The sequence below is a fragment of the Protopterus annectens genome, chromosome 1.part1 (assembly GCF_019279795.1).
Source record: "Protopterus annectens isolate FY-2018-M chromosome 1.part1, PAN1.0, whole genome shotgun sequence".
Classification (NCBI taxonomy): Eukaryota; Metazoa; Chordata; order Ceratodontiformes; family Protopteridae; genus Protopterus; species Protopterus annectens.
The window spans coordinates 1,007,536,090-1,007,552,658 of record NC_056726.1 but is presented as its reverse complement, the minus strand read 5'-3'; the positions used below and the strand labels follow the sequence as shown (position 1 = coordinate 1,007,552,658).

Sequence of the window (16,569 nt, the reverse complement as noted above, 5' to 3'; positions counted from 1 at the left end):
CCTTTAATCAGTCCATTCATTTGCCAACCTTCTTTCCTATTCTGCAGAACAAAGGGGAATGGATACTGCACTCCTTAGATGTGCACAGACAACTTAGATTCAACTTGGACAGGACTAAACCTCAAAGGAAATCTGAACTACTGCTGGTAACAATTGCTTCAGGGAAAGAGGGGAAGGCTATTTCAAAGCAAAATATTTCCAAATGGATAGGCCATTGCATTCATTTCTGCTATAAGCACCATGGAAAACCTATCCCACAGGGGATCAGACCCCACTCAACCAGGGCTGCATCTACCTCTACAGCCTTTCTCAGAGGCGTACCTACAAGGGACATCCTAGAAGCTGCTACCTGGAGTTCTGTACATACTTTCAAAAAGCATTATCATTTGTCAATTTTCTCTAAATCCAGAGCTGGTTTTACCACTGCAGTTTTGCAGGGCCTTATAGCTGGTCCTAATGCTAGCTAAATTCCTCCTCCCAATCCTTAGCTTTGGGAATATACCCAAATGTAATGACTGCAACAGTGAAACATGAAGAACATAGTACAGTTGTGTACACTTACCATAAATGTAGATGTTTGAGTGTATTCACTGTTGCAGTCCTGGTTACTCTCCCTCCAGCCCCCTGACTTTTTTTTTTTTTTTTGACTGTACCTCTTCTCTCCTTTTCAATGCTTAAAAGCTTTTTGGTGTATTTTCTTTTTTGTTTGAGGTATAACCTTGTATATTTATAGATTGAATTGCTTCCCATTAGGGGGGCACCTAACATCTGGGGCAAGAAAAACTGATGTATTGACGTCGGTTGCATGTTTTATACCCCTGACGACCTGATGTCATGGAAGAAGAGACAGCAACCGACGTAGGACCCAAGACTTTGTTAATCAGGCTGACTGAGGGCTGCTGCAAGCAGATAACCCAAATGTAATGACTTCAACAGTGAATACACTTGAAAATCTACATTTATGGTGTGTACTTTTCTATGTTTTTTATTTCTTTCTCAATGCTTGTGATGGTGAGGTTGGAACTAGAAAGATTCCTGTTCTTATCTGTCTATCTGTTTATCTTATCTATCTATATATGTTCATATATGTACACAGATATATATGCATACACATGCACAAGCTTGTACGTGTGCATGTGTGTGTGTGTGTGTGTGTGTGTGTGTATATATATATATATATGTATGTACATATATATATATATATATATATATATATATATATATATATATATATATATATATATATATATATATATATATATATATATGTGTGTGTGTGTGTGTGCAAGTTATATACTTAATCACTGTGTAGATATATACAAATAACTTTAGATACCTGTGATCCATATGAGGGCTTTTATAACGTTCAGGTCAATGAAGCCTTGCACAAGCAATAAGGTACAGGGATCATGAAATGGGAAATGCCAGATCCACAATAAGAATATTTTTATTGAAATATTTATGGGGGCTCTGGTGATATAGATCAACACTTTGTATCCACTCCCCAAAGTTAACCTGTTTAAAAAAATAGTCTGTGGCAATGACAAGACAATTCGCATCATGAAACCCAATAAGGGAAGTGGGGTGGTGATAATGAACAAATGTGAATATTTAGATAAAATGAACTCCCTATTAATGGATGGTACTTATCAAGAGAGCTCTTTAAATGAAATACATATAGCCTATCGGAAGATTGATTTGACATTGGAAGACGTTATTTCAAGAGCAGATTAGTCTGGAGGAATTTGATTATCTAAAAAATGAGCACCCCATGATACCGAACATTTTTGGTATACCCAAAATACATAAGGGTTTAACTAGCTTAAAATTTCATCCTATAGTCGATGGACTTAGATCCAAGACATGTTATGTGAGTAAGTATTCGGATAATAGCATGCAGAAGGGCCTATTGCAATTTTCTTTTATTACTAAGGACTCATGGGATTTCCTTGGTAAATTAAGGATAACTAAATTGGTTCCAGGTTTAATTATGGTGACTATTGATGTGACAAACTTGTTTTCAGTAATTCCCCATTCAGAAGGAATATAGTGGTTGGAAAGGCAATTACACAAAACAGGGTTATATGATCAGGATGCTATCAATAAGATTTCTGCACTCATGGATATGGTGTTGGAAAATAATTACATATACTTTGAGGGCCAGTATTTTAAACAAGTAACTGGAGTAGAAATGGGGGCAGCTTGTGACCCCGTTTTTGCTAATTTGATCATGTCCTATTGGGAGCAAGAATATCTAATGCAAAGTGTGCACTGGAGTAAGGTAGTGTATTATACAAGATTTTTAGATGACCTGTTTTTGTTATGGAATGGATCTGAAAGCCAGCTTAAGAAGTGTTTGTGTTATATCAACAGCACGGTTAAGTTTTTACAATTTACCTTTGAATATAGTAATGAAAAAATATTCTATTTAGATGTAGATTTAACCCTCGACAGCAGTGCTTGTAAATTATATTCCAAGATTTACCGGAAACCTACTTTTTCAAACTCCTATTTAGAATTTAACAGTTGGCACCCAGTTTACCAAAAAAAGTCCATAGTAAAAGGGCAGATGGTCCGAGCAGCCAGAATGGTTAGATGTGAGTGTGAGTTTCTAGAGGAAGTGGGTAAGATTTGTGATATGTTATCCAAAAGGGGATACCCTGCAGAATTCTTGGAAAAAATATCTAAGGAGGTGGTGGGGAAAAGCAAGGAGGGGGTATGTAAACCTATATTAAAGGACACTATAGGAGAAGTGGTTGAACAACCAACTGTGGAACAAATTGTTTAGCAGCATGAGTTGATTAGAAGGAATAAGCCGGCCCATGAAGGTTATGAGTTGTGTTTTATTACTACATATAACTTGGATGCCAACATGATCACAGAGGTTATTCTTAAATATTTGGACATATTGAATTTCGATGCAAACATAGGGCAAAAGGTTGGTAAAACCACCCCCAAAAATAGTCTATAGGAAAGACAAAGCACTAAAAATTTATTTTGAAAATAATGTATGGGAGAGTAGAAGATCCACAAATAGACCTGTGGGTAATTTTAAGTGTGGGAGGTGCAATTATTGTAAATTTATATTTGAGACTAAAGATAGATTTAAGGTTAACAGCCACAACATTTGTATTAATGGACATTATAATTGTAACAGCTCTAATATAGTCTATTTGGCCAAGTGTCAAAAATGTCCAGCATTTTATATTGGCAAGACTAGTAGGTTTTTTAAGAACCGGATTAGTGAACATGTCTATGATATAAGAAAAGCAAAGATAACAAATGCATTATATAGGCATATTAAAGAGCATAATGACCATAATTTCACATTTTCGGTTGTTGACCAATCTGTAATAGATTCCCAAGGGAAAACAGTTGAATTGCATTTAGATGCTAAGGAATTGAGGTGGCAACTTAAACTAGATGCAACAGAGCCTCCAGGCTTAAATTAAACTATGACTATAGCCTGTATTTTGAAATTAAAACAAATTATGGGGTAAATGGCCATGTTTGTATGGGGATCAATGTAGAATGTTGTCATATTGTTGAGTATTTTGTATGCAGTTTTAACATTTTAACATACTAAAGTTTTTATGTAATTTAATAAACAGACATTTTAATTTTAATTATTAAATAGAACTTTTTATAGTCAACTAAAATTTAATATGATAGTAATTTAAACATATATGGTTGATGTTTGTTGTTGTTGTTATTGTAAGTAAGGTTATTGTGCAACTATTACTTTAACAAATTATTTTTTAATCAATCAATTATATGACATCATCAATTTGTACTATGGGTATATAAGGGCTGGGTTTTTCTTGTATTAATTGTTCTGAAGAAGTCCCTACCAAGAGAAGAAAGCACTTAACCTGAAACAAATAAATCTTCTTGACTTGTGGCTGGTGTTCGAGTGCTGGTTCTACTGGCTTTTATGTTCTTATATGTACACAGATATATATGCATACACATACACAAGCTTGTACGTGTGTGTGTGTGTGTGTGTGTGTGTATGTGTGTGTGTGTGTGTGTGTATGTATATATGTAGGTATGTACATATATATATATATATATATATATATATATATGGGTCTACCTGAGATGGTCGACAAGCCATTTGATCGACTTTTATTTGGTCGACAATTCATTTGGTCGACAGGCAGATTTGCCCCCCTCCCCAATGTTGTGCAACCCTGGAGTTGATATATATAGTTAGGGGGGGTGTGGGGGGCGTTAAAACTGCTTGTCGACGAAATGAACTGTCGACCAAATGAAAGTCGATCATTTGGCCTGTCGACCATGTGATAGGGATCCATATATATATATATATATATATATATATATATATATATATATATATATATATATATATATATATATATGTGTGTGTGTGTGTGTATGTGTGTAATCAAGTTATATACTTAATCACTGTGTAGATATATACAAATAACTTTAGATACTTGTGATCCATATGAGGACTTCTGTAATGTTCAGGTCAATGAAGCCTTGCACAAGCAATAAGGTACAGGGATCATGAAATGGGAAATGCCACATCCACAATAAGAATATTTTTTATTGAAATATTTATGGGGGCTTTGGTGATATAGATCAACACTTTGTATCCACTCCCTAAAATTAACCTGTTTAAAAAAATAATCTGTGGTTATCTAGGGCTGCATAGACATTCCTACCCAGGTAAATAGGAACAGCTTTCTTCAAGTAACCTAATAGTTTTGATATCCTCTTGCTGTTGACCCTCAGCCCTACAACTACTTCAACACTGTTCCTATATGTGGTAAGTGCACAGGCCTTCATCTCCAAATGCACACTGTACCATTTCTGTATGCAGGGTCAATAAGGTTGGACAGAACCTCACTCCTCATTCATTGTACATTTTCCATAGGCCTACGGTCAGTAGCAGTACTGGCTGCAGAATGACAAACTACTACGGTAACGAACAGAGCATACCAGTAAAGTTGACTTGGTGATGTGAACATCTCAGTAGTGACAGTGGAGTGTGGCTCATAAGGTTAAAAAGCAAAAACAGCAAAGCAAAAGAAGTCCAAGCAAAGCTCTGTAGCTACTGTGGATAGTCAGACGTACTGCTTTACTGTAGGAAGTAACCATGGTGGATTGTAGGAAGGACTGCTTCATAGTAAAAAGTACCAGTAACTAGATGTTTGGGTTACTGGTGTCACAGAGCATGAAGTGAGTTGTTAATTTATGAGAAATACCGGGAAAGGAGCATTGTGGCATGTTATAACTATCTGAAATTCACACAAATAGACAAGTCTGACAGCAAGCAGCAGGCATTACATGGATGGAGCAGAAATGTGATTTATACAGATGTTCCTGAGGAAATAAACTCAGCATATCCTGCCTTAAATATAGTATGCAAGTAAACAAAAATAAAATATACCACAGCATACATCGTACCATGCATTCTAGGCAATCAGCACTTCCTGACATGAGCACCATGTGACCGATGTTGTTACTTCCCACAAATCAATAGGTCCTTGGCCTGTCTCCCTGCTGTCCACCACTTCCCTGCTACTGTGTTTGTTTGTGCATAACTGTCACTCCATAGCACTTCCAAGAGCTACAAACTTAGTATGTCATATTTTATTTACAACAGGAAATGCACAACCACCTCAATTTATGCATTGTTATTTTTAGGTGGACTCCACACAAAGAACACCATATAAACAAGTGATTGTCTGATAATACTTCCTGCCCTGCATCTCTGTTTTAAATATACAGTATATTTTGGGTCTTGGTATCTAAAGAAATGTTACCTTTTTATCAAGGAAGTATAATTTCTATTAAACTGTCATACTTTCCTCAGTTTTATTTTCCTGCATATAAAAATCACAACTATTTAAATATTACTACATGACACCATTGCACATGTTTATATGCATGCTATTGTGTGTGCACAGACACCTCTCAACTGTTCAGATTTTTTCAGAAGTCTAGATTTTTGTCTCATATTTTTGGTCTATTCCTCATGAAATATGTGGTTTTCTGGCATATCACTGAGGAATTAAATCACTAAATAAAAGCATACATTTGAGTTTCAGACTTCTTATCTTTCAGACAATGCATGCTAACATAAATCCTGTTATGCGAGCAAATTTCTAAGTTTTTAAGAAACATTTAAGTAACAGCAATATTTAAAATATGTTCCTATTTTTGTTCCCTTGCCCCCCCCCCCCATTATTTATTTTATATTTGTTGACAAGGGAAGTCTGGCTGGACAAAAAGGTCCCTTTTCAAAGAGGCCTGAGGTGAAAAGCTCCAGTACATACAGTACAATCAAAATCTTTTTAAGTTATATCATATGAACAATGTGAGGCAGACTATATTAAACTAAAATTTAGATACAATAGTAACTATACATTCAGTAGTAAGGCTTTATATACTAATTATACTCTATACAGATATAGTTAAATAAATAATTATGCAGCAGGATAGATGTCACAATACAGAGTACTGAGTCATTTAGAAAGGGTGGACAGCTACTTCTTCTTTTTCTTTCAGCTGTTCCTGTTAAGGGTCGCCACAGTGGATCATCTGTTTCCATTTCTTCCTGTCCTCTGCATCTTGCTTTGTCACACCAACCACCTGCATGTCTTCTCTCACCACATCCATAAACCTTATCTTAGGCCTTCCTCTTTTCCTCTTACCTGGCAGTGCCATCCTTAGCATCCTTTTCCCAATATACCTAGCATCCCTCCTCAGCACATGCCCAAGCAATGAAATCTCGCCTCTCTGACGTTGTCTCCAAACCATCCAACCTGAGCTGACCCTCTAATATACTGATACCTAATCCTATCCACCCTTGTCACACCCAGTGCAAATCTTAACATCTTTAACTCTGCCACGTCCAGCTCTGACTCCTGCCTTTTTGTCAATGCCACTGTCTCCAACCCATATAACATAGCTGGTCTCACTACCCTCTTGAAGACCTTCCCTTTCACTCTTACTGGTACTCGTCTGTCACAAATCACTCCTGACACTCTTCTCCACCCACTCCATCCTGCCTGTACTCTCTTCTTCACCTCTCTTCCACACTCACCACTACTTTGAACTGTTGATCCCAAGCATTTAAACTCATCCACCTTCACCACCTCTACTCCCTGCATCCTCACCATTCCTCTATCCTCCCTCTCATTCACACACATACATTCTGTCTTAGTCCTGCTGACCTTCATTCCTCTTCTCTCTAGAGCATATCTCCACCTCTCCAGGGTGTCCTCCACCTGTTCCCTACTCTCATGACAGATCACAATGTCATCTGCAAATATCATAGTCCATGGGGACTGCTGTCTTATCTTGTCTGTCAACCTGTCCATCACCAATGGAAATAAGAAAGGGCTCAGAGCTGATCCTTGATGTAACCTCACCACCACCTTGAACGCATCCATCATTCCTACTGCAGACTTAACCACTGTCACTCTACCCTTTTACATATGCTGTACCACTCTTACTTCTCTGCCACTCCCAACTTCTTCATACAATATCACAACTCCTCTCCAGGCACCCTGTCATGTGCTTTCTCTAAAGCAACTCCTTTTGACCTTCTCTGTATTTCTCCATCAACACTCTTAGAGCAAACATCGCATCTGTAGTGCTCTTTCCCGGCATGAAACCATACTGGTGGTTACTAATTATCAATTCCCTTCTTAACCTAGCTTCCACTACTCTTTCTCATAACTTCATGCTGTGGCTGATCAATTTGGGGTGGACAGCAAAAGGTTGAATTAATTTTGGGATATAAATGAAATGAGTGTTAAAAGAGTGATAAGAGGTAGAAGGTGGGGTGGGTGAAGACAGAGTGATAGTTGATAGAGTAGAAGAGAGCAAAGGTATAGTAGAAGAGGAAGAAGAAGCAGAGACGTTATATTTATCCTGGAGATGTATGGCTACAGAACCAGGATGTTGAGAGGTGTTCTCTTTGATGTGTTTTGAATGCCTGTTAGTTTTCAACAGGCCTAATAGCATGCAAGAGGGCCTTCCAGAGGGTAACTACAGAGTTTGAGTATAAGGAGGCTCCAAATGCATTTTGGGTTTTAGTGACAGTGAGGAGCAGTTTGTCTTTAGAGTGTAGAGCTTTGATAGGGTGGTAGTGTTGAAGCATGCCTTTTAGTGTTGCACACTTATCAGGTAGTATATTATAGTATGAGCTCGTAGCAGCTGACTATAGTGGGGGTGATGTGGGAGTTCAGTCCATGGTAGGGTGGTAGTGTTGAAGCATGCCTTTTAGTGCTGCACACTTATCAGGTAGTATATTAGAGTATGACCTAGTAGCAGCTGACTATAGTGGGGGTGATGTCGAAGTTCAGTCCATGGGAGGGTGGTAATGTGGAAGCATGCCTTTTAGTGCCGGATACTTATCAGGTAGTATATTAGAGTATGACCTAGTAGTAACTGACTGTAGTGGGGATGATGTGGGAGTTCAGTCCATGGGAGGGTGGCAGTGCTGAAGCATGCCTTTTAGTGATGGATACTTATCAGGTAGTATATTAGTATGAGCTAGTAGCAGCTGATTATAGTGGGGATGATGTGGGAGTTCAGTCCATGGGAGGGTGGTAGTGTTTAAGCATGTCTTTTAATGTTGCACACTTATCAGGTAGAATATTACAGTATGAGCTAGTAGTAACTGACTATAGTGGGGGTGGGAGTTCAGTCCATGGGAGGGTGGTAGTATTGAAGCATGCCTTTTAATGTTGGATACTTATCAGGGTAATATATTATAGTATGAGCTAGTAGCAGCTGAATATAGTGGGGATGATGTAGGAGTTCAGTCCATGGGAGGGTGGTAGTGTTGAACCATGCCTTTTAGTGTTGCACACTTATCAGGTAGTATATTAGTATGAGGTAGTAGTAACTGACTATAGTGGGGGTGATGTGGGAGTTCAGTCCATGGGAGGGTGGTAGTGTTGAAGCATGCCTTTTAGTGTTGCACACTTATCAGGGTAGTATATTAGTATGAGCTAGTAGTAACTGAATATAGTGGGGGTGATGTAGGAGTTCAGTCCATGGGAGGGTGGTAGTGTTGAAAGCATGTATTTTAGTGTTGGATACTTATCAGGGTAGTATATTATAGTATAAGCTAGTAGCAGTTGACTATTATGGGGGGTGATGTGGGAGTTCAGTCCATGGTAGTGTGGTAGTGTTGAAGCATGCCTTTTAGTGCCGGATACTTATCAGGTAGTATATTAGTGTGAGCTAGTAGTAACTGAATATAGTGGGGGTGATGTGGGAGTTCAGTCCATGGGAGGGTGGTAGTGTTGGAATCATGCCTTTTAGTGTTGGATACTTATCAGGGTAGTATATTATAGTATGAGCTAGTAGCAGCTGACTAAAGTGGGGGTGATGTGGGAGTTCAGTCCATGGTAGTGTGGTAGTGTTGAAGCATGCCTTTTAGTGTTGGATACTTATCAAGGTAGTATATTATAGTATGAGCTAGTAGCAGCTGACTATAGTGGGGGGGTGATGTGGGAGTTCAGTCCATGGCAGGGTGGTAATGTTGAAGCATGCCTTTTAGTGTTGCATACTTATTAGGTAGTATATTATAGTATGAGCTAGTAGCAGCTGACTAAAGTGGGAGGGTTCTCTGGTTCAGTCCATGGCAGGGTGGTAATGTTGAAGCATGCCTTCTGTGTGGAATCTGCATGTCCTCCCTGTGGTCACGTGAGTTTCCTCCGGGTGCTCCGTTTTCCTCCCAAAGACATGCTGTAGGTGGATTGGTCACTCTAAACTGGCCCTAAGTGTGAATGTGTGCATGTGTGTGCCTTCTGTGGAAGGTTGGGCGCCGGGTTGGCAACTCGACACTGTAAAACTCCACTGCCAATCATGAGCAGACAGGTGATCTGCTGTGGCGACCCCTGACCGGGAAAAGCCGAAAGAAGAAGAAGAAGATTATAGTATGAGCTAGTAGTAGCTGACTATAGTGGAGGGGTGATGTCGAAGTTCAGTCCATGGGAGGGTGGTAGTGTTGGAAGCATGCCTTTTAGTGTTTGATACTTATCAGGTAGTATATTAGAGCATGAGCTAGTAGCAGCTGACTATAGTGGGAGTGATGTGGGAGTTCAGTGAGTCCATGGGAGGGTGGTAGTGTTGGAAGCATGCCTTTTAGTGTTGCACACATTAGTTAGTATATTAGTGTATGACCTAGTAGTAGCTGAATATAGTGGGGGTGATGTCGAAGTTCAGTCCATGGGAGGGTGGTAATGTTGAAGCATGCCTTTTAGTGTTGCACACTTATCAGGTAGTATATTAGTATGAGCTAGTAGCAGCTGACTATAGTGGGGTTAATGTGAGAGTTCAGTCCATTTTAGTTATTTAAGTGTTCTAAAGGGACAACTTGCAGCAAAGGGAGTTGTTTTATTGTAGCATTGTTCCAGCTTTGTTTGCGAGGAAGCTGAAGTTTGTAGATTAGTAAAAAGTGGGAAAGCATACAGTAGAGTAGGCAAGAGGTAAACTTTAGCTATTGTTTCTCTAATTCTGTCTGTTAGGTAGAGTTTTGTTCTATATATAAGGCAAGTGTAGGTCAAATTTCAAGTGATTATCAATGATGACGCCCATGAGTTTGGTGCTGGGTACCTCTGCAGTCAGAGCGCTATTTAATGAAATGAATTTGACAACAGTTTTGCTCTTATTAATGGTATCAGCAAAGTGAGGTAGGGCAGTAGTGGTGTTATGGCTGGGATGAAAACCATGTTGGGCGAGGCAGAGAAGATTATTTGTGGTTAGGTACTCCAATGACTGTGAATGGATACACTTTTCTAATATTTTAGATAATGGTGACAGAGTGGCAATTGATCTGAAGTTGGAGTTGTCAGCAGAGGGTCCTCAGTTATAAACAGGAAGTATGCATGCCTTCTTCCAAACAGCTGGGACATGAGATTCTGGAATGGATCTGCTTATTAGTATAGATATTGAATATGACAGCATCAGCTACAATTTTTTAGAAATTCCGGAAGAAGGTTGTCTGCTGTAGAATATGTAGCTTTTGTTTTAGAAGATGTTTTGTTATGGTGGTGGTGGGGAAAAGTTTGAATGAGACAGGTTTTAAATGACAAGTGAGCTTTTATGGGGTTTTGTGGGTGGAGGTGGTTTGGTTTGATGGTGGGGTGTCTTTCATAAGTGAGGTTATACCTTCAATTAAGTATTTGCTAAAGTTGTTAGTGAATACTGATGTAATGTATTTTGTGGAGGGAATAGGTTGTTGACTTTGGCCTGGATTTGCTACATTTTGGCCTGATGACCAGGATTTTGTAGGATTATTTTTGTGTCTACTGTAAGTTTTTTGTCATGCCTTATACTGTGTTTGGATTTATTTCTTTTCTGTCTGTAGTGTACAACTTTTTCCTGGAATTTGCTAGTGTGCCAAGCACCATTATTTTCCTACTGTTTTTAGTTAGCCATGTTGCTGGACCACGTTTAACTCTTTTTCTCTTGATGGAAGCATGCTCATTCAGTATATTGGTAAAGGTTTTGTTAAATTTGAGGGTGACTTTGTCTAAAGGAACTTTTTTAACATATTCTAATTGCATTGCCTGAAAGTGGAGATGAAACTGTCTACATTAAAATTGGACATAGGTTATGCATGTTCTAGTATGCATGATGTTTTACTGTATTGCATGCAAGCCTGCTAGCAAAACTGGGCAAGTGGTTACTTAGGTCATCAGACAGAGTGCCATAGTTATAAATATTACTCAGTATAGTTGAGAGAATCCAGTCTGGAGTAAAGGCCTCAGAGGAGGACTTGTTATACCTTGTTGATGCATTGATGACCTGAGAGAAACCATTATGTTAATACTGGTAGTGAGAGTATCAGATACAATATATGATGGTTTTCTGGGGTATATTGGCAGATGCCTAGGATAGTTGCTCTGCTGATGTTATTGCTGGGGTAATATATAAGGCTAGGATACATATGGTCTTGTAAAGGAGTTTTGCTTGAGTAAGGCAATAAGAATCTCTGCATTACTGAATGAGGGATGGCTTTTCTGATAAAGGGATATGTTCAGAAGTTTTGGTTATATAACAGTTACTCCACCTGCTTTTTTAGATATACAGTCTGCTCAAAGGATACTTTATCCTGGTGGGAGGATGTCAGTGTCTTTCACTTCAAGTTTTAGCCATGTTAATGTGAAAGTGAGGATGTCAGGATTGTAATGAAACAGGAAAACATGCAGTTCAGTTACTTTTTTACAGATGCTTCTAGGGTTAATGCGTATAAATGTTATATTTACTTTACCCAAGTTGGAGGAGTGAGGTTATTAATGGTTGTGTGTGGCATTATGGGAGAGGCTGTTGTGGTTGGATCTGGGTTGGTGTGAATGTCACCACATATTTGCAGTGTGGATAGGGATGACTGGAATTTACAATGCCACTTGGGTTTAAAGTTGTTCTTTGTGGATAGATTGTGGATTGGGTTAGTTACGTTTACATATATTTGCTTGAAAAGAGGGATCTGAGACAGGTTGTAAAGATTGTGGGCTCTGCTGAATGAAATATGGGAGTCATTGCCATTGAGAGCCATGGCCTGAGCATTGGGCATAAGACTGGTGCTGGGAGGTGTGTGATAGTTGGTTATGTGTGCAAGAAAGAGCAGGGACGTTAATTGTACTTTGAATATCATGCTAATTATTATGTGAGTGTTCAGTTAGTGAAAATGCAAACAGGATACTGATAAAAGGCTGGATAGGGTTTAAGTGATTGTGGGTTTGATGAAGTGGGAGGGTTTGTTGAGGTACAACGTAGAAGAAATCCGGCTGAAAGAAAAATGGTAACAAGTGGTTAGTGGGTGTGCGAAAGAGGAGCAAAAGTTAAAAATGTAAGCAGCTTTATGATTGGTGGGTGGGTGGAGATTATCTTAGAATAGGTATAGAGGATGTGGGGAGAGGTTGGAATTAGGGGAGGTAGAATGGGGGGCCAACACAGTAGGCTCAACCAATCAGTTACTTCAATGGAATACAGTTACCTGCCCAGTGATGGTTTTCCCCAAAAAATAATCAATGAGGTAGAATTATTTCAGGCTTTGTCCAGAATTATTGCACTATGAAGTTGTGGGGTATGGTGCACAGTAGTCTTCAAATATGAAAGGTGTACTGTTTGCATTGGCATTGACAGAAGGAAAGAGCATTTAAAACTGGGTATTATAAGCAGACTATTATTAACCATAAATAATGTAACACTTTCAGACCATCAACAAACTATCAGATTAGAACTTTCTCATCCAGAAATCTTAAACATACAAAAGTGGGACCAGGAGAAGTTATTTTATGTATTTGTAAACAGATACAGCAACCTATGCACATCAACAACCTGTTACGCTCATAATGCTATTCCATTCTTAGCCACCAGGCAGTAGTGCTGGCACAAGGGCTAGAGGAAAGCAGTCTGAGATGAAATCTCTTTAAAATAAAGGCAGTACTTGGTGGAATAACATACAAGGTGTCTGAGGAGCGCAGTCCTCTGAACTCAAAACAATTTGTTTAAATCTTTGAGAAAAATATGTGACAGAATAAGTCAGTTTAGTTTCACTTTTGATATTGAGCCGACGGCCTCCTCCAACATGCATAGGTAATCAGGCTGCTTTAGAAGGGAAGGAAATAAACGACTACTGACATATTTCAAAAATTGTACAAGCAGTTCTCCCCGAAATCTCTTAAACAGAAATTATAATCTTGCCATTATTTAATTATTTTTTCTTAACCTCCTAAGGCGCCTGTTTTCATCTGTCGTTTGGGGAAAAAAGTGTTAGCGTTAATGCACGTGTAAAGGTAATGGTACAGAATAATACATGTGTTGGGAAAAATGGTAGAAAAAGTTAGAAATGAAGTGATAAAAGGTTAGTGCAAAATGATTTAAGTCTGTGGTGAATAAATGAGATATTATATGAATTGAGAATGGATTGTAACTGGGAAAATTATGACAAGAAAAAGTGTGGAGGCAGGACAGATATCATTTTAGAAAAACTAATCCATGTATCACAGTTTAAGAGAATTGTCACTAATTCAATTAGCATGTGCACAACAACAAACACTGCACTTAGTCTCTACCTTTGTAAGCCTTGCAATGATATTGCTGATTTTATTTGCCAGCATGCAGTACTGGACACTTAATAATGTAATATTTGCCAAGAATATTGAGCAGAAGAAATAGAAATAAATGGTATTTCTGTCCTCATGATTTGAAGCACACTTCTTAACATCTGTTAGCATGATCATATGTTTCATGTGTGTCAGACTTTCCTTTGCCCTAGGTCACCTCTGTAAAAAGAGAAGGCATACAAAATAAAAAAACAGCAGTTCAGCAGTTCTGCAGGAGCCATGTGCCATTCAAAATAAATAAATAAACATTTACACTAAACTGTGGCAAGTCATGTAATTTAGAAAAGTTCATAAGAACAGCTTTGACTCCCTGCTATATACTGTATACTGGTCACTGATAATATGTACAGAGACTTTCATTCTGCAATCAAAATGAATTCCAAGAACCTTTAACAAAGATAAAACAGGGTTCATAAATTTTCCTCTTTTAATTTTTCCATATATTTTGGGTTTCCAATACAATGATGGGAATGGACCCCATTTCTAAGTCAAACTACAATTAAAGTTCATGAAATTAGTATTGTTTCAATCTTTGATGTCAGCCAAAAGTGTTCTTCACAGCACCCGCAATGTGCCCAGTAATGATTCCTTCTACAATTCGTACGGAGTTACTTATATTGGTAACATATCTAAATATGACTGTAGATTCTTTTTTGTAAGACCCATTGCTCCTACTGCTATTGGAACTGTCTGGGTGTCTTTTTTCCACATTGCTCTCATTTCTGCCTGCACATCCTGATATTTTATGACTTTGTGTCTCCCTGTACACAAGACACTGTAGTCACTGGGTGCAGTGTCTTCAACGATTGGAACTGTCTGGGTGTCCTTTTTCCACATTGCTCTCATTTCTGCCTGCACATCCTGATATTTTATGACTTTGTGTCTCCCTGTACACAAGACACTGTAGTCACTGGGTGCAGTGTCTTCAACGATTAATGCTACTTTTGTCTTCTTTTCATGGACCACTATATCTGATTTTCTCGCACCTATAGTCCACACAGCCTATCTGGCAGTCCACACAGCCTATCTGGACCTTGCAAAGGCATTTGACACAATACCCCACTCGGGCATCATTGATAAGCTATCCAGCTTAAATATAAACCCCTATGTCACAAGATGGGTCGCAAACTGGCTCAAAGACAGAACCCACAGAGTGAGAGTTGCTGGAGCCATGTCAGACTCGAAACCGGTCACAAGTGGCATCCCACAGGGTTCTGTCTTGGGACCACTCTTGTTCTGTATATACTTTTCCGAGGTACAGGCAAATGTGGGAGGACTATGGCTCACCAAGTTCGCAGACGACTGTAAACTGGGCGCCATAATCAACTCTCCAGCTGACACAAACATCCTTCAAAAAGGTCTCACAGAGACAGATAACTGGTGCCAGCGCCATGGTTTAAAGCTAAATGGCAAAAAATGTAGTCATACCCTTTGGCAAAAACAATGTGCCCACAAATTACCACATAGGCAGAAACCCATTAAGTACAGAGAAAGTTATTAGGGACCTGGGGACCCAAGTTGATAGCAATCTCTCCTTTGAAAACCACATTGCCAAAGTGGTTAGAAAGACCTTCTATATAGCCCACCTCATCACAAAGGGTTTCACATCTAGATCAAGAGAGGTAATCGTGCCCCTTTATTCATCCCTCATCAGGCCCATCATAGAATACAATGCCCCTTTTGGGATGTACCTTACCCGACACCTGCAGCAATCAGAAAGACCCCAAAAGTATCTCACCAAGAGGATCAAGGGTTTTAAACAGATGCCATATGCTGCTCGGTTAAAAAAACTCCAGCTCTACTCAGTTGCATACCGCCTACTTTGAGGCAATCTATGCCTGACATACAAAGCTATGTCAAATCCAGAATTAATGGACATGCTCCACCTCAGTAAATCTAAATCCCTTAGAGCCACACACTCGAGGGACTTGAACCTCAGCACAGAAATAAATAGAACTTGCTGGAGGGACAGGTTCATAACCCAGAGAGCACCTCACTGAATCTCTTCAAGAAGAATCTCGATAAGTGGATGGGGGATCGTAGGTTTGTCCCAGGGATTACTCCCGCGTCACTATTAGACAGAGGCACAGTAAACTAAACCTTAAAAAGGGCACAGTATACTCAAATCAAGGGGTGGTGTAAGCCATACAGAATCGGGCTAGGCTTATAATTGCCCCAGGGCAGATAGCCTAGTATGAACCTATGAACCAATCTTTTGAACTGTTGGTAATGGATGATCCCATGTGATGGAGACTTCAAAATTTTCTATGATGCCTTGTGGCCCATGTTTCCAGTGTTTTTTAGCTACTATAATATTATAATGTTTGCACAATCCCCAGCGCAACAGTCTTGCCACTTTATTATGCCTTTCAGTATACAGTCCTTCTGCCATTAGTATGTCACAGCTAGCAACAAGGTGTGCAACTGTTTCTAATTCTGTTTT

At 39.0% G+C, this 16,569-nt stretch overlaps 1 protein-coding gene across 1 annotated transcript in view; it reads left to right on the top strand.

The window, feature by feature from the left end:
* The window catches only part of LOC122808679 (inward rectifier potassium channel 2-like), a 284,410-nt gene that overhangs the window by 12,704 nt on the left and 255,137 nt on the right, over positions 1-16,569 (top strand). The gene's annotated exons all lie outside the window — the stretch shown is intronic.